General features: G+C 36.3%; 1 protein-coding gene and 1 non-coding gene across 2 annotated transcripts in view; one reads left to right on the forward strand and one right to left on the reverse strand.

Moving 5' to 3' along the window:
* LOC107631143 (RNA cytidine acetyltransferase 1) overlaps window positions 1-19348 on the forward strand; it is a 568507-nt gene that overhangs the window by 101023 nt on the left and 448136 nt on the right. The gene's annotated exons all lie outside the window — the stretch shown is intronic.
* LOC148572405 (small nucleolar RNA R71) lies at window positions 13213-13320 on the reverse strand. The gene has a single exon (XR_015908517.1). It is a non-coding gene; the product is annotated as a small nucleolar RNA R71 (small nucleolar RNA).

Genomic DNA, 19348 nt, shown 5'->3' on the forward strand with positions numbered 1-19348 from the left:
ACAGAAAAAGTCGTCGTATGTGTGAGGACTTATAACATCCGCTATGGGGTTAAGTACAAAGTGCTGGAATCGGATTATGGCAAGTACTATGAAAAGTGTAAGGAGTTTAGAAACAGTTGTAGATGGTTGATTTGAATCACTCTGCGGCAGCGGAAGGATATTTGGGAGGTCAGATGGTATAACAGACTTCAAACATGTTTGGCCACATCGATCTCTAATGATCACAAGAAAGCTTAATTATCATGTGATATCTGCTTTAATTTCATCCTTCCTGTGATCAGAGCTTATGCGGCTGTGTCCATCAAGGTACTATAGAATACGACAGAGGCACATTTTGGATTTATACCGACGTATAGGAGAGTTGGGTTGGCTAAGCAGAAGGTCGTTGCACAGATTTATGGGGATTGGGAGGAGGCCTACAATGAGTTGCCAAGATGGGTATTAGGTGTGTGTAGATAACGATGTCAGGCAGTATTGTAGTACTGAAGATGAGTCATGTGCAAGTTGGAGTCCAGGTTGACGAGTCATCAATGTTTTCCACTGACTTTTTTTGTCGTTCCCACCGTGCATCGAAGCATTCAAGTATTGTAAACCATTGGTGAGTATTGATGGGACCCACTTGTACGACCAATATAGGAGAATATCCTATTTTTTTCCCTAGTGGAGGGTGAAAATGCGAAGTCATGATCATTTTCCTGTCTCACCTTTGGCAGCACGTTACTTCTCAGCCCGGCATTCTCGTGATATCAGATAGGCACAACAAAACCAAGGTTGTGGCTTCCGCCTGCTGCTTATCGTGCATTCTGTGTTAGGCACGTTGCAGTGAATTTTGCGCTGAATTTCAAGAAAAAGGATGCAAAAGGTTACTAGTCAACGATGCTTACGTGAAGACTAAAGTGAAGTTTGATTATTGGTTTGACATCCTTCGGATTGAAGACCCGACAATGTGTGACTAGACCAACATGATGGACTATGATAAGTGGACTCAGCATGAGGATGAAGGTCGTAGATTTGATTGTATGACGACAATTACAGTGACGGACCCAGAAAATTATAATAATGGGAAAAAATAATGTATAAAAATAATAAAAAATAATATCAATATATTTAGATATTTAGATCTTGGAGTATGTTAGTTAGTCAAATTTTTAATAAATATAATTAACACATTAAAAAACATATGAATTTATATAGTATTTTTTCTCATTTCAATATTTTGGTATTATTGCGTGGTACATTTATTATTAATACCAGTGGCTTATTAAGTATTTCATATCCGTCGAATTATATTTTTATTGATTTTTTTTATGTAATACAAAAAAAATTATAGTTCAATAATTAAAGAATCTATCAAAAATATAACTCGAATTAACTAATTTTAAATTTTTACGAAACTTGTGTGAAAGACAAAAAAATTGTGAGAAAATAAAATTTAAATCAAACAACTACAATTATCTTTATATATAGGTATATATAAGATAATATCTCTTTTTATATTATGAAAATATTCAAATAATTTGTTAGCATTTAATTACAAAATTAACATTTTTTAATATTTATGGTTAAAAAATTGTCGACAAAAATAATTATTATATGTAAGATGAAAAATAAATTAAATAAAATAATAAAAAATAAATAAGAAACTCATATATATATATATATATATATATATATATATATATAACTACTAAATAGAATTATTATTATTTTTGTTATTATTTGTTTTAAATATATATGATATAATAATTTTTATCATTGTATTAATATTTAATAACAATTTTTTTCTTACCCAACTTTTTTTTAAAGTATGGAGGACAAATAAATTATAACAATGAGAGCAATTATCTATATACATATATACTTATTACTATTTTGCTATAAATTTAATGGAGGCAATTGTCTCCCACACAAACTAAGGTGGGTCCGTTCCTGACGACAAATATATATGAGTGTATTAATTCGGTACTCAAGGGTGTTAGGAACCTTCCAGCTTATTCGTGGTGAAGTCCATATATCGAAGATTGGCGGAGCTCTTTGTTCGAAAAGGAAGAGAGGCTGAGGCACAGTTAGAAATAGGATAGTAATTTAATTGGTTACTGATAAAGGTAGCAAAGGCAAATCTAAATGTTTGATTAAAATATATTGTTCAATACTTGTTTTAAAAATTGTTAAATTAGTTTTTAAATTATTTTTAACTTGTTTGAATTTTAACTTCTTTTGTTGCTGCGCTTTAAAACAATTAGGTTAGCAAGGCTGGTGGTGATAAGTAAAAATCAATTACTTGTTTTAACTTATTTTATGATTGATGATTGATTTTTGCTGTTATTTTCATAATTGTTCTCTTATTGGTCTATTGAAACATAAAATTCAATCAACATTAATTATCTCCAATTTTAGTTTTTATCTAGTTTTGTGCTTATTCTTTGTTTATTTTTTCAGTTGATTATGCCTATAAAACTAATGTTCAATTGTTCATATCTTATTTTCAGAAAAAAATGAAGTCACATATAAAACAAAAATTCAGAGAGTATGATACCAAAGATTGATAGAATGAGTATTCTCTATAATTTTTATAATTTATTTTCAGTTCATTCAAAATCTTAATGCTTGAGAAAATTGAACAAATTTATATGTTGATTTGGCTGGTAGTGGGTAAAATTTTAATTTAGATTAAGCTTATTAAGTCAATTGCATAGGCCATTTAGAGTAATAAGCTATGATATATGGTTTATCTTTTATTGAACATAAAAGGTTCTTAATTGGCTTTAATTTTTTTATAAGTGTGCAAATAATACTTTAAGATAACTTTCTAGTCATAATGTGCATATATATTTAATTTTTTTTGTTTACAAAATATGGGGGTTACTGTCTTATAGTGTAGTTGGTTGTTATACTTTTTTTTTTTTACTTTAATTTTATCTTTTTTACTTGTTTGATTGGTTGGTATTAGTTATATTAGAAACAACAGACTGAACTAAAGAAAGTGTTTTTGTGTATTATTCAGTTTAAAGAAAAATACAATGTACATGGGATATATATAGCTGCTAGAGAAATCAAAGTAATAAAAGCATAGAATCTTACAATTAATATACAGATACACTATATAAATACAAATGATACTAATTGATCTGATTTGATTCTAATTATTCTCTTAACATCCCCCTCAAACTCAAGTGGGAGCTAAGGATACCATCTTGAGTTTGGATAATAGATTCCGGAAACGAGTCGGATAATGAGCCTTTGTGAAGATATCAGCAGTCTGATCCAGTGTTCCAACAGCGATAAGACGAACAGCATCAATAAGGATACGTTGCCAAAAAAGTGAGAATCAATCTCAATGTGCTTGGTGCGTTCATGAAACACATCATTATGGGCAATCTGAATAGCACTGCGGTTGTCACAAAAAACATCAGTTGGAGATGACTGAGGAGCTCCCAAGTCTGCGAGAAGCCAACGAATCGAGATAACTTCGGCAGTGGTGTCAGCAAGAGCACGATATTCAGCTTATGTACTGGATCGAGCAGTGAATGTTTGCTTCTTAGCTCGCCAGGAAATGAGAGAGTCGCCAAGAAACAAACAATAACTAGTAGTGAAACGACGATAAGTAGGATCATTAGCCCAAACAACATTTGAGTACGCCTGAAGGGATAAAGAGGAATGAGCAGAAAAATAAAGGCCATGGAATAGGGTGCCTTGATGTAGCGAAGAATGCGAAGAACTGCTGCATAGTGAGTAGTACAAGGAGCTGACAAGAACTGGCTAAGAACATGAACCGGATAGGCAATGTCTGGTTGGGTGACAGTTAAGTAGATAAGTCTGCCAACTTGCTGTCGATAACGAGTAGGATTATCCAGAACAGTGCCATAAATAGGAGTAAATCGAACATTAGGCTCAAGAGGAGTAGACTCAGTGCGACTATCTGTAATTTTGGCTCGAGCAAGGAGATCTGAAGCATAATTAGCCTGAGAGAGATAGATGTCATCATCGGTGGATATGACTTCTAGACCAAGAAAGTAGCTGAGAGAACCAAGATCTTTCATCTCAAAAGTACGCTGAAGAGATCCCTTAAGATCCCATCAATATCATCTCCAGTAATGATCATGTCATCAACATACAGAAGTAGAAGAACAACTCCACATTCGCTTTTACGAATGAAGAGAGCATTCTCATGAGGGCTGCAAGCAGGGGTGTTCAAAACCGATCCAAACCGAACAAAACCGACCAACCAAACCAAACAAACCTAAAACCGAAAAAACCGAAAACCAAAAACCGAAAAAACCAAAAAAATGATATTTTGCTATTTTTTCTGCAGTTCGGTTCAATTTTCGGTTTTAACAGTGAAAACTCGAACCGAACCGAACCAAACCGGTAACTTTAAAAACCCTAAATATAAAACCCCCAACCCCAAGTAGCCGCTACTCCCACACTCAGCAACCCTAGTCTCCACTCCCCAACTTTCCACTCTCCACTCTCTAGTCTCGACCATTCCACGGCACCGAAAACTCTTCCTCTCACCCTCCACAGAGCCGTTGTCCTCTCAGCCACTGATGTCGCCAAATAGCACCCTCTCGGTGGCCCTTCCTCGTCAGTCTTCACGCTTCCCTCTTCTCGCTTCTCGGCGCGGTCCTTCCACTTCCGACCTTCCTCATCGTGCTTCCCTCACCTTGGTAGGGCTCTGTCTGTTCCTCACTTCCTTGTCGTCCTCCACGCCCAGCAGCCGCATCTCCTCCAAGCACAAGGAGCTGCGTCGTCCTCCACGAACATCATTCTTCGTTTCTTCCAGGACTTAAGAGGAGTCACCAACATTTGATTCCATTCAATTCACCCTTCACAAACCCTAATTTTCAACCAGGTAAGTTCCACCTAGTTTTCTTTTTTTTTCCCTTTCAGCATGCTCTTCTAATATCAAACCCTAGGGTTTATCACACATAGAATTTGACGATTCGATTCATGCTCCGTTGAAGAAATCATGTAATTTGGCTTTTAATATTTTTTCTGTTAAAATAATTGTTCGATTGGTTATTTATTATATATCATGCTAATTATGAGTGGAATTATGTCATGTTTGATCATTGTATTTTGTGTAGATTGTATGACAAAGAAAATTTTATGACTTTGATGATTATGCACTTATGCCTATGATTTTGGTAATTTGACCTGAAGCATTAGTTCAAATAATTTAGTTGAAATAAAATGCAGAAATTTACCTTTGTTACCTTTGAAGCAAAAATTTGCTAGAAGTTCTGTGTAGTTTGTGAATCTGTGAATTGTATAATTGTGTTTTTATGATTCTGGTTTTAGCTATGTTTGTCTTTGTTTGTGTCTCTTGACTTGTGAATTTGTGATGCTATGACATGCCTTGTTTTGTTTGGCTAATTTTTCTTTTTTTTTTTACCTTTTAAATAGTATTAGCTTCCTGATTTGATTAGTTTTGTTTATTCTAGTTTTAGTTTTATATGAGCTTGCTTGAATTTGATATTTTTTGTGTTGAGCACTTGAGTCCTTTTCTGATTGAATGTGCTAACTAAATTTGAAGGTGCATTTGAAAAGATAGCATCTCATCAATCTGTGTTAATCACTGATGGGCAGAGTGAGCATGAAAGATGACACCAACTCTACCTTGGACCTTTTGATGGGATTCTTAGTAGCAGCTTAACTTATTAGAGTTGCTCATCCCAGGTATAGAAGGCTTTCAATGCAGTTCTCTTACCTTTACTGTTAATTGTGTGTACACTTTATGTATTGTCATATAGTTTTGATTTGACATTGTTGCATTAGGAAGAGAAAGGTTCCAAGGTAATCGAAATGGCTAAAATAGGAGAAATGTTAGAATTAACTAATTGGTTTTATACGATGACATGGGATAGATTTGAGAAGCTAAGAAAATACTTAGTTGTAGCTCTATCTAAAGATAATGGTACTCCTAACCTTTATTTCTAATGTAAATATTTTCTCGTATATGTCTGAAATTTTAATTTAATTTCAAACTGTATATTTGTTTGTTTTGCAGATCTCAATTAACTTAGAACAATTTGATTGTTTGCCTCTTTCACCTGTGCTGCTTAGTGGTTCCACCTGGTGAGTTTCAAAAATTTGGCACCAATTATATTGTTATTTTAATTTCAATGTTATTTCTTGGGAAATTGAAATTCTGAAGCAGCTAAGTATTGCTCAATGTCCAAGGGTATGTGTTCCATTTCTTTGATCAGCTAGACATACTTGTTCAATGATACAGTTAGCTTTGGATCTCCTAATTGCTTGAAATGTTTGGATATCTGTTTGCAAATTTATGCATTTTGTTGAAAAGAGTTCATATGAATAACTTTGGAGAACCTATCAAATTGAAGGTATTTTTAATGTTCAGTGAATCATGATGTTTATGGGCTAGAAATATCCTTTCCTATTGTTTCAATCTGCAGAAATTTACAGGATACAAAAACAAAAAAATAGCATATAAATGGTCATGAAAGAGTTTGTGTTATGATGATGGATTGATGCTGCACTAGTTCCTCTTCCAAATGAATCTACAAGCATAGATCTCCGACTGCATTGCCTGCTGTGCCAGCTCCTCTTAGCTCCTCGTAGAAACACTGGGAATTTATATTTATTTTTTGTTGTGTTGACTATTGAATTTTTAAACTTCGTTAATTGTCGTATGCTAATTTCTGTTGTCGTTGAATTTTATTAGATCAAGACTTTGTTAGTTATTGTGTATTTGTATTTGTTGATTTTAACGTTATGACTGTGAAATAGTATGGTAGTATATTTTTTAATTGATTGAAAAACCGAACAAACCGAACCAAACCAAACCGAATTTAATTGGTTTAGTTTGGTTCGGATGGTCTTAGTAAAAAAACCGAACCAAACCGAACCGCATGTTAATTAAATGATTGGATCGGATGACTTTTCTCTAAAAAACCGAACCAAACCACACCGCGAACACCCCTAGCTGCAAGTGAAACCAAGATTGCATATGGTAGTGCTGAACTTGTCAAACCATTCACGAGGAGCTTGCTTAAGTCCATAGAGTGCCTTGCAAAGGAGACAAACTTTGCTAGAAGGACAAGGATAACCCAGAGGGGATTTCATATAGACCGTCTTTTTCAAATCTCCATTAAGAAACACATTTTCACGTCCATCTGACTGAGAGAACATTTTTTCGACCGCAGCAATAGCAAGAAGAGCTCGAACAAATGTGAGCCGAGCAACAGGAGCAAAAGTCTCTTCGTAGTCAATACCATATTCTTGCGTACAACCTTGAGCAACCAATCGTGCCTTATAACAGTCAATAGAACCATCAGAGCGAGTCTTGATCTTGTATACCCATCTGCTTCCCACAACTTCCTGATTATTAGGAGGATCAACTAAATCCAAGTGTGTGCTTTTTCAAGTGCCTGTATTTCTTCCTGCATTGCTTGTTGTCAATGTGGATTTGTCGAGACTTCTGTGAATGACTTAGGTTCATGTTGACGAAGGATCGTAGAAAAACAATGATAATCAAGAAGATGAGGAGGTAGATTTCTTACCCTAGAAGAACGAGTGGGAGGAGGAGGCATGACAGTAGGAGTAGGATCATCGTCCTGTCTGGAATCATCGGGAGATGGAGAAGGCGGAAGAACAGGAGGCTGTGGAGAGTCACTCGAGATAGAACATGCAAAATCATCACTAGGAAAAAGATCAACATTGGCGTTAGTGAAAAAAGGTGATTGAGTAGGAGGAATAGACTCAAAAAAGGAGAATCGAGAAAACATGTGATGCTCCCAGAAGACAACATGACGAAACATACGAATATATTTAGAGAGAGGATCCCAACAACGATAACCCTTGTGTTCAGTGCCATAACCAAAGAAACAACACATATGAGCCCGAGGTTCAAGTTTACTATGTTCATGAGGCTGAAGAAGAACAAAACATACACAACCAAAAACTCGAAGAGAACTATAATCTGGGGAGGTATGTGATAAGCGGATAATTTATACGCTTTTTGGCATTGTTTTTACATAGTTTTTAGTATGATTTAGTTAGTTTTTAGTATATTTTTATTAGTTTTTAAATAAAAATCACATTTCTGTATTTTACTATGATTTTGTGTGTTTTTCTGTGATTTTAGGTAATTTCTTGCTGAAATTGAGGGACTTGAGAAAAAATCTGATTCAGAGGCTGAAGAAGGACTGCAGATGCTGTTGGATTCTGACCTCCCTACACTCAAAATGAAATTTTTGGAGCTACAGGAGTCCAAATGATGCGCTCTTAACTGCGTTGGAAAGTAGACATCCAGGGCTTTCCAGCAATATATAATAGTCTATATTTTGCCCGAGTTTAGACAATGCAAACTGGCATTTAACACCAGCTTTCTGCCCTATTCTGGCGTTAAACGCTAGAAACAAGTTGCAAAGTAGAGTCAAACGCCAGAAACAAGTTACAAACTGGCGTTCAAATCCAAGGAAGACCTCTACACGTGAAAGCTTCAATGCTCAGCCCAAGCACACACCAAGTGGGCCCGGAAGTGGATTTCTGCATCATTTACTTAATTCTGTAACCCTAGTAACTAGTTTAGTATAAATAGAACTTTTTACTATTGTACTAGGGGTCTTTTTACCTATTTTCGAATTCATATGCCATTTGGCAAGGTTGGCCTCACGGCCATGCCTAGACCTTGTTCTTATGTATTTTCAATGGTAGAGTTTCTACACACCATAAATTAAGGTGTGGAGCTCTGCTGTTCCTCGAGTATTAATGTAAAGTACTATTGTTCTTCTATTCAATTCATGCTTATTATTATTCTAAGATATTCATTCACACACAAGAACATGATGAATGTGATGATTATGTGACACTCATCACCATTCTCACTTATGAACGCGTGATTGACAACCACTTCCGATCTACATGAAAACAAGCTAGAGTGTGTATCTCTTGGATTCCTGGTCCACGATGCATGGTTGCCTCTCCTGACAACAGAGCCTTCCATTCTGTGAGATCAGAGTCTTCGTGGTATAAGCTAGAATCAATTGGCAGCATTCTTGAGATCCGGAAAGTCTAAACCTTGTTTGTGGTATTCCGAGTAGGATCTGGGATGGGATGACTGTGACGAGCTTCAAACTCGCGACTGTAGGGCGTAGTGACAGATGCAAAAGGATAGTAAATCCTATTCCTACACGATCGAGAACCAACAGCTGATTAGCCATGCGGGAAACCGTAGATGACCATTTTCACTGAGAGGACGGAAAGTAGCCATTGACAACGGTGACACCCAACATACAGCTTGCCATAGAAAGGAGTATGAAGGATTGGATGAAGGCAGTAGGAAAGCAGAGATTCAGAAGGAACAACGCATCTCCATACGCTTATCTGAAATTCTCACCAATGAATTACATAAGTATCTCTATCTTTATTTTACGTTTTATTTATCTTTTAATTATTAAAACTCTATAACCATTTGAATCCGCCTGACTGAGATTTACAAGGTGACCATAGCTTGCTTCAAGCCGACAATCTCCGTGGGATCGACCCTTCCTCACGTAAGGTTTATTACTTGGACGACCCAGTGCACTTGCTGGTTAGTTGTGCGAAGTTGTGAAGAAGAATTGAGATTATGATAGTGCGTACCAAGTTTTTGGCGCCGTTGCCGAGGATTGTTCGAGTTTGGACAACTGACGGTTCATCTTGTTGCTCAAATTAGGTAATTTTATTTTAATTTTAAGCTTTTTATTTCTTATTTTCGAAAAATACAAAAAAATTTTTTTTCTTCTTTTTCGTTTTTCCCAAAATATATTTCGAAAAATACCAAAAAATTTTAATAAAATCATAAAAACCAAAAATTTGATGTTTCTTGTTTGAGTCTAGTATCAATTTTTAAGTTTGGTGTCAATTGCATATTTTTAATTTTCACTAAAAATTTTCGAAAACTCATGCATGATGTTCTTTATAATCGTCAAGTTGTTCTTGATGATCTTCTTTGTTGATCTTTGCATCTTCTTGTTTTGTGTCTTTTCTTGTTTTTCATACGTATTTTCAATTTGTTAGTGTCTCAACATTAAAAATTTTTAAGTTTGGTGTCTTGCATGTTTTTCTTTTCTTAAAAATTTTCAAAAATAAGTTCTTGGAGTTCACCTTGACATTCAAAGTGTTCTTGCATGCATTGTGTGTTTTGATTCATAATTTTCATGTTTTATGTCAATTTGTTATTTTTCTCTCTCCTCATTAAAAATTCAAAAATAAAAAAATATCTTTCCCTTATTCTTCTCATAAATTTCAAATATTTTAGTTGACTTATTCAAAAACTTTTAAAATTTAGTTGTTTCTTATGAGTCAAGTCAAATTTTTTCAATCTAAAAATCCTATCTTTTCAAAACTTTTTCAAAAATCAAATCTTTTTCATTTTTCTTTTATGATTTTCGAAAATTTTAAAAATGATTTTCAAAATCTTTTTCTTAATTTCATTTCATAATTTCAAAATCTTTACTAACAATTAATGTGATTGATTCAAAAAAAATTTTAAAGTTTGTTACTTGCCTATTAAGAAAGGTTCAATCTTTAAATTTTAGAATCATATCTTTTTGTTTCTTGTTAGTCAAGTAATTAACTTTAATTTTAAAAAATTCAAATATTTTTAATTTCCTTTTAAAATCTTTTTCAAAATAAATTTTAATCATATCTTTTCCAATCATATCTTTTTCAAAAAAGATTTGATTTCAAAAATCTTTTCCAACTTTCTATCCTTTCAAAATGGATTTTCAAATCTTTTTCAACTAACTAATTGACTTTTTGTTTGTTTTAAAATTCTTATCTTTTTCAAAACCTCCTAACTAATTTTCTCTCTCTAATTTTCGAAAATCACCTTCATCTTTTTCAAAATTCTTTTAATTAACTAATTGTTTCAAATTTTAATTTTAATTTTATTTCTTCTCTTAATTTTCGAATTTTAACTAATAATTAAAATAAAAACAAAAATATTTTTCTTCTCTTTTAGTTAGTATTCAAATTCTCTCTCTCTCTCTCTCTCTCTCTCTCTCTCATCTTTTTCTATTTATTTATTCATTTACTAACACTTCTCTTCATCTCAAAATTCGAACCCTCTCTTCTCCTCTGTGTTCGAATTTTTCTCTTCTCCTTCTTCTATTCTTTTCTTCTTCTACTCACATAAAGGAATCTCTATACTGTGACATAGAGGATTCCTCTTCTTTTCTGTTCTCTTCTTTTTCATATGAGTAGGAGCAAGGACAAGGACATTCTTGTTGAAGCAGATCCTGAACCTGAAAGGACTCTGAAGAAGAAACTAAGAGAAGCTAAAGCACAACAATTCAGAGAAAATCTTACAGAGAATCTCGTAAAAGAAGGAGACATGGCTGAACCCAACAACAATGTAAGGAAGATTGACGTTAGGATTTTTGCTAGTAAAAAAATTTTAATAAAATAGTCGTGTTGTAGATATAGATTCTAAACCAACAGAAATCCCTTCGTGCAAACGTTTTGGTTGTCACAAGTAACAAACCCCTTAAAAATTGATAACCGAAGTATTCAAACATCGGGTCGTCTTCTCAAGGAACTGCAGGGAAGTATGTTCTTATTATTGGTTATGGAGATTGTAGATCTGGGGTTTCAAGAATGAGGAACGAATATGACAAATAATTTAAATGGTAATTAAAAATAAATAAATAACTGCAAAATAAACTTTTGGCAAGGTATGAGAAATTGGAAGTCCAGACTTAGTTATCCTTATCAATAACAATGAAAGTTGAATCTTAATTCCACTTAGTTAACCTTTACTAAAGCAAAGAAAAGTCAAGGGACTAATTAGTTTGATCTTCGAATCCTATTTATTTCCTAAGAAAAGGTTGGGATTATTGAAGTTCAGTTCAATTAGCAAAGATAACAGTTATCAATTATGTTGAGATAAGATAACTCCTGAGTTACTAATTTCTTAACCAAACCAAAAAGGGAAAAAGTAAATTTGCTGGAATAAAAATGCCTTCAGATGTAAAGCAACAATAACATAAATTAAAGAAAGCAATCATAAACTGAAATACCTCAAATAGCATTAATAAGATAAATTATAATCTAACATGAAGAGTTCATGAGCTACTTTGGCGACACAAAGTATAGATACGAATAAAAGCAGTAGAATAAAAATATAAAAGGAATATTAAACCTGGGATTGAGAGTCACTCCTAAAACAAAGAGAAATCCTAAATCCTAAGAGAGAGAGGAGAGAACCTCTCTCATAACTAATCTAAATCATGAGAAGTAACTAATTGGCGAGCTCTCCTTGAATGGATGCATTCCCACACTTTATAACCTCTGGTCTATGCCTTTTGGACTTGGATTTGGGCCAAAAAGGGCTTCAAAAATCGCTGGGAGCGTTTTCTACAATTTCTAGTGCGTGGCCTCTGTCACGCGTCCGCGTGGGTTACGCGGTCGCGTCATTCGGAGCTTTTCTTGTCACGCGGTCGCGTCAGTCATGCAGCCGCGTCAGTCATGCGGCCGCGTCGCTGTTGATTCGCGCTTGGCATGCTTCCGCGTCACCCATGCGATTGCGTGGATGCCAGTTTCTTTAGAAACTCCGTTTTGTGCTTTTCTTCCATTTTTGTATGTTTTCTTTTCCATCCTTTAAGTCATTCCTGCCTTAGAAGATCTGAAACTACTCAACACACTAATCACGGCATCGAATGGAAATAAAGGTAATTAAAATAATTAATTTTAAAGCATAGGAAACATGTTTTTCACATACATCACATAATAAGGAAGGAAAAGTAAAACCATGCAATTAATATGAATAAGTGGGTGAAGGATTGAATAAATCACTCAAACTAAGCACAAAATATATCATAAAATATGGGTTTATCAAAGATGCTTGGTGACTTTACTGCACCAAATTCCAACTTACATGGAAGAAGCATCTCAATCCCTGCCATTGGAGCAAACAATTTTGAGCTAAAGCCTCAATTAGTTTCTCTGATGCAACATAATTGCAAGTTTTATGGACTTTCATCAGAAGATCCTTTCCAGTTCTTAACTGAATTCTTGCAGATCTGTGATACTGTTAAGATCAATGGGGTTGATCCCGAGGTCTACATGCTTATGCTTTTCCCTTTTGCTGTAAGAGACAGAGCTAGAATATGGTTGGACTCTCAACCTAAAGATAGCCTGAACTCTTGGGATAAGCTGGTCACGGCTTTCTTAGCCAAGTTCTTTCCTCCTCAAAAGCTGAGCAAGCTTAGAGTGGATGTTCAAACCTTCAGACAGAAAGAAGGTGAGTCCCTCTATGAAGCTTGGGAGAGATACAAGCAACTGACCAAAAAGTGTCCTTCTGACATGCTTTCAGAATGGACCATCTTGGATATATTCTATGATGGTCTATCTGAATTATCTAAGATGTCATTAGACCATTCTGCAGTTGGATCCATTCACCTAAAGAAAACGCCTGCAGAAGCTCAGGAATTCATTGACATGGTTGCAAATAACCAGTTCATGTACACTTCTGAAAGGAATCCTGTGAGTAATGGGATGCCTCAGAGGAAGGAAGTTCTTGAAATTGATGCTCTGAATGCCATATTGGCTCAAAATAAAATGTTGACTCAACAGGTCAACATGATTTCTCAGATTCTGAATGGATTGCAAAATGCATCCAACAGTACTAAAGAAGCATCTTCTGAAGAAGAAGCTTATGATCCTGAGAACCCTGCAATGGCAGAGGTGAACTACATGGGTGAAGCCTATGGAAACACCTATAATCCCTCATGGAGAAATCATCTAAATTTCTCATGGAAGGATCAACAAAAGCCTCAACAAGGCTTTAATAATGGTGGAAGAAACAGGTTTAGCAATAGCAAGACTTTTCCATCATCTTCTCAGCAACAGACAGAAAATTCTGAGCAGAATTCATCAAGCTTAGCAAATATAGTCTCTGATCTATCTAAGGCCACTCTAAGTTTCATGAATGAAACAAGGTCCTCCATTAGAAATTTGGAGGCACAAGTAGGCCAGCTGAGTAAAAGAGTCACTGAAACTCCTCCTAGTACTTTCCCAAGCAATACAGAAGAGAATCCAAAAAGAGTGTGCAAGGCCATAACCTTACTTGGTGTGGCCGAACCCAGAGAGGAGGAGGAGGACGTGAATCCTAGTGAGGAAGACCTCCTGGGACGTTCACTGACCAATAAGGAGTTTTCCTTTGAGGAACCAAAGGAATCTGAGGCTCATCTAGAGACCATAGAGATTCCATTGAACCTCCTTTTATCATTCATGAGCTCTGATGACTATTCATCTTCTGAAGAAGATGAAGACATTGTTCAAGGGCAAGTTGCCCAGTATTTAGGAGCAATCATGAAGCTGAATGCCAAGCTATTTGGTAATGAGACTTGGGAGAATGAGCCTCCATTGCTCATTAATGAACTGAATATCTGGGTTCAGCACACTTTACCTCAAAAGAAATAGGATCCTGGTAAATTCCTAATTCCCTGTAACATAGGCACCATGACCTTTGAGAAGGCTCTGTGTGACCTGGGGTCAGGCATAAACTTAATGCCACTCTCTGTATTGGAGAAACTAGGAATCTTTGAGGTACAGGCTACCAAATTCTCATTAGAGATGGCAGACAAATCCATGAAAAAGGCTTATGGACAAGTAGAGGACGTACTAGTAAAGTTCAAAGGCCTTTACATCCCTGCTGATTTCATAATCCTAGACACTGGGAAGGATGAGGATGAATCCATCATCCTTGGAAGACCCTTCCTAGCCACAGCAAAAGATGTGATTGATGTGGACAGAGGAGAGTTGGTCCTTCAACTGAATGAGGACAACCTTGTGTTTAAAACTCAAAGATCTCCCTTTGTAACCATGGAGAAGAAGCAAGAAAAGCTTCTCTCACTGCAGAGTCAACCAAAGGCCCCACAGTCAAACTCTAAGTTTGGTGTTGGAAGGCCACAACCAAACTCTAAGTTTGGTGTTAAACCCCCACATTCAAACTCTAAGTTTGGTGTTGGGAGGTCCCAACATTGCTCTGATTTTCTGTGAGGCTCCATGAGAGCTCACTGTCAAGCTATTGACATTAAAGAAGCGCTTGTTGGGAGGCAACCCAATGTTATTTAATTATATCTATTTATTTTCCATTGCTATTCTATATTTTCTTTAGGTTGATGATCATGTGAAGTCACAAAAGCAACTAAAAAATAAAAAACAGAATGAAAAATAGCATTAAAAATAGCTCACACTGGAGGAAGAGCTTACTGGCGTTTAACGCCAGAAAGAAGCATCAAGCTGGCGTTAAACGCCAGAAACAAGCACCAAACTGGCGTTTAACGCCAGAACAGAGCATCTACTTGGCATTTAACGCCAAAACAGGGAGAAAAGCTGGCGTTAAACGCCAGAAACAAGCAGCAACCTGGTGTTTAACGCCAGAAGTGCACTGTAGGGCGTTTTGCACGCCTAAAAGGAGCAGGGATGCTAAGTCCTTGACCCCTCAGGATCTGTGGACCTTACAGGATCCCTACCTACCCCACCTCTTCTTCTCTCCTCTTCACACTCTTTCATAACACTCTTTCCCAAATATCCTTCACCAATCACATCCATAACTCTTCCCCAAATACCCCTCACCACTCACATCCATCCACTCTTCCCTATCACCTCTTCACTACTCTTCCCTCCCAAACCCAACCCCTAATACACATTTCTTTTCCCCTTGGCCGACTCACTCACACTTCTCCATCTCCTCTTTTTTCTTCTTCTTCTCCTCCCTTCTTTCTTCTTTTGCTCGAGGATGAGCAAACCTTTTAAGTTTGGTGTGGAAAAAGTATTGCTTTTTTTGTTTTACCATAACCATTTATGGCACCTAAGGCCAGAGAAACCTCTAGAGAGAGGAAAGGGAAGGCAAAAGCTTCCACCTCTGAGTCATGGGAGATGGAGAGATTCATCTCAAAGGTACAACAAGCCCATCACCAAAAAGAGGATGGAGCAAACAAGAGAGCCCACACATGGACCTCAACAAGAGCATGAGGACATTCCTCATCATGAAATCCCTGAGATGCCTCAAGGGATGCACTTTCCTCCACAAAACTATTGGGAGCAAATTAACACCTCCCTAGGAGAATTAAGTTCCAACATGGGACAACTAAGGATGGAGCACCAAGAGCACTCCATCATCCTCCATGAAATTAGAGAAGATCAAAGAGCTATGAGGAAAGAGCAACAAAGGCAAGGAAGAGACATAGAGGAGCTCAAAAACACCATTGGTTCTTCAAGAGGAAGAAGACGCCACCCTCACTAAGGTGGACCCGTTCCTTAATCTCTTTGTTCTTATTTTTCTGTTTTTCGTTTACTATGCTCTATGTTTGTTTATGTTTATGTCTTTGTTACATGATCATAGTATTTAAGTGTCTATGTCTTAAAGTTATGAATGTCCTATGAATCCATCACCTTTCTTAAATGAAAAATGTTCTAATTACAAAAGAACAAGAAGTACATGAATTTCGAATTCATCCTTGAATTAGTTTAATTATTTTGATGTGGTAACAATACTTTTTGTTTTCTGAATGAATGCTTGAACAGTGCATATGTCTTTTGATATTGTTGTTCATGAATGTTAAAATTGTTGGCTCTTGAAAGAATAATGAAAAAGGAGAACTGTTATTGATAATCTAAAAAATCATAAAATTGATTCTTGAAGCAAGAAAAAGCAGTGAATACAAAAGCTTGCAGAAAAAAATGCGAAAAAAAAGAGAAAAAAATTGGCAAAAAAAATAATAATAAAGAAAAAGAAAAAGCAAGCAGAAAAAGCCAATAGCCCTTAAAACCAAAAGTCAAGGGTAATAAAAAGGATCCAAGGCTTTGAGCATCAGTGGATAGGAGGGCCCAAAAGGAATAAAATCCTGGCCTAAGCGGCTAAACCAAGCTGTCCCTAACCATGTGCTTGTGGCGTGAAGGTGTCAAGTGAAAACTTGAGACTGAGCGGTTAAAGTCGAGGTCCAAAGCAAAAAGAAGAGTGTGCTTAAGAACCCTGGACACCTCTAATTGGGGACTCTAGCAAAGCTGAGTCACAATTTGAAAAGGTTCACCCAGTTATGTGTCTGTGGCATTTATGTATCCGGTGGTAATACTGGAAAACAAAGTGCTTAGGGCCACGGCCAAGACTCATAAAGTAGCTGTGTTCAAGAATCAACATACTGAACTAGGAGAATCAATAACACTATCTGAATTCGGAGTTCCTATAGATACCAATCATTCTGAACTTCAAGGGATAAAGTGAGATGCCAAAACTGTTCAAAGGCAAAAAGCTACTGATCCCACTCATCTAATTGGAGCTAAGTTTTATTGATATTTTGGAATTTATAGTATATTCTCTTCTTTTTATCCTATTTTATTTTCAATTGCTTGGGGACAAGCAACAATTTAAGTTTGGTGTTGTGATGAGCGGATAATTTATACGCTTTTTGGCATTGTTTTTACATAGTTTTTAGTATGATTTAGTTAGTTTTTAGTATATTTTTATTAGTTTTTAAATAAAAATCACATTTCTGGACTTTACTATGATTTTGTGTGTTTTTTTGTGATTTCAGGTAATTTCTGGCTGAAATTGAGGGACTTGAGCAAAAATCTGATTCAGAGGCTGAAGAAGGACTGCAGATGCTGTTGGAGTCTGACCTTCCTGCACTCAAAATAGAATTTTTGGAGCTATAGGAGTTCAAATGGTGCGCTCTTAACTGCGTTGGAAAGTAGACATCCAGGGCTTTCCAGCAATATATAATAGTCCATACTTTGCTTGAGTTTAGACGACGCAAACTGGCGTTTAACGCCAGATTTCTGTCATATTCTAGCGTTAAACGCCAGAAACAAGTTACAAACTGGCATTCAACTCCAAGGAAGACCTCTACACGTGAAAGCTTCAATGCTCAGCCCAAGCACACACCAAGTGGGCCCGGAAGTGAATTTCTGCATCATTTACTTAATTCTGTAACCCTAGTAACTAGTTTAGTATAAATAGAACTTTTTACTATTGTACTAGGGGTCTTTTTACCTATTTTTGAATTCATATGCCATTTGGGGAGGCTGGCCTCACGGCCATGCCTAGACCTTGTTCTTATGTATTTTCAACGGTAGAGTTTCTACACACCATAGATTAAGGTGTGGAGCTCTGCTGTTCCTCGAGTATTAATGCAAAGTACTATTGTTCTTCTATTCAATTCATGCTTATTCTTATTCTAAGATATTCATTCGCACATAAGAACATGATGAATGTGATGATTATGTGACACTCATCACCATTCTCACTTATGAACGCGTGATTGACAACCACTTCCGTTCTACATGAAAACAAGCTAGAGTGTGTATCTCTTGGATTCCTGGTCTACGATGTATGGTTGCCTCTCTTGACAACAGAGCCTTCCATTCCGTGAGATCAGAGTCTTCATGGTATAAGCTAGAATCAATTGGCAGCATTCTTGAGATCCGGAAAGTCTAAACCTTGTCTGTGGTATTCCGAGTAGGATCTGGGATGGGATGACTGTGACGAGCTTCAAAATCGCGACTGTAGGGCGTAGTGACAGACGCAAAAGGATAGTAAATCCTATTCCTACACGATCGAGAACCAACAGCTGATTAGCCATGCGGGAAACCGTAGATGACCATTTTCACTGAGAGGACGGGAAGCAGCCATTGATAACGGTGACACCCAACATACGGCTTGCCATAGAAAGGAGTATGAAGGATTGGATGAAGGCAGTAGGAAAGCAGAGATTCAGAAGGAACAACGCATCTCCATACGCTTATCTGAAATTCTCACCAATGAATTACATAAGTATCTCTATCTTTATTTTACGTTTTATTTATCTTTTAATTATTAAAACTCTATAACCATTTGAATCTGTCTGACTGAGATTTACAAGGTGATCATAGCTTGCTTCAAGCTGACAATCGCCATGGGATCGACCCTTACTCACGTAAGGTTTATTACTAGGATGACCCAGTGCACTTGCTGGTTAGTTGTGCGAAGTTATGAAGAAGAATTGAGATTATGATAGTGCGTACCAAGTTTTTGGCGCCATTGAGATCACAATTTCGTGCACCAGTATGATAAAGATTCTCAAAGGGAGTAACATTACCAAGAACAGAAGAAGGGAGTCTATTGATAACATGAACAGCAGTAAGAACAGCTTCCAAGTACGCTCAGGACACGAAGAAGAAAGAAGCATTGCACGGACGGAGTTAAGAATGTGATGGTGTTTGCGTTCAGCTCTGCCATTTTGTTGAGACGTACCAGGACAAGAAAACTCAGATAAAGTACGCTGTTCTACAAGAAAGGTTAAGAAATCACGGTATTCCATAGCATTATCACGTCAAAAAACCTTAATGACCTTGG

The sequence above is a fragment of the Arachis ipaensis genome, chromosome B3 (genome assembly GCF_059453495.1).
Source record: "Arachis ipaensis isolate K30076 ecotype BB chromosome B3, ASM5945349v1, whole genome shotgun sequence".
In the NCBI taxonomy this organism is placed as follows: domain Eukaryota; kingdom Viridiplantae; phylum Streptophyta; class Magnoliopsida; order Fabales; family Fabaceae; genus Arachis; species Arachis ipaensis.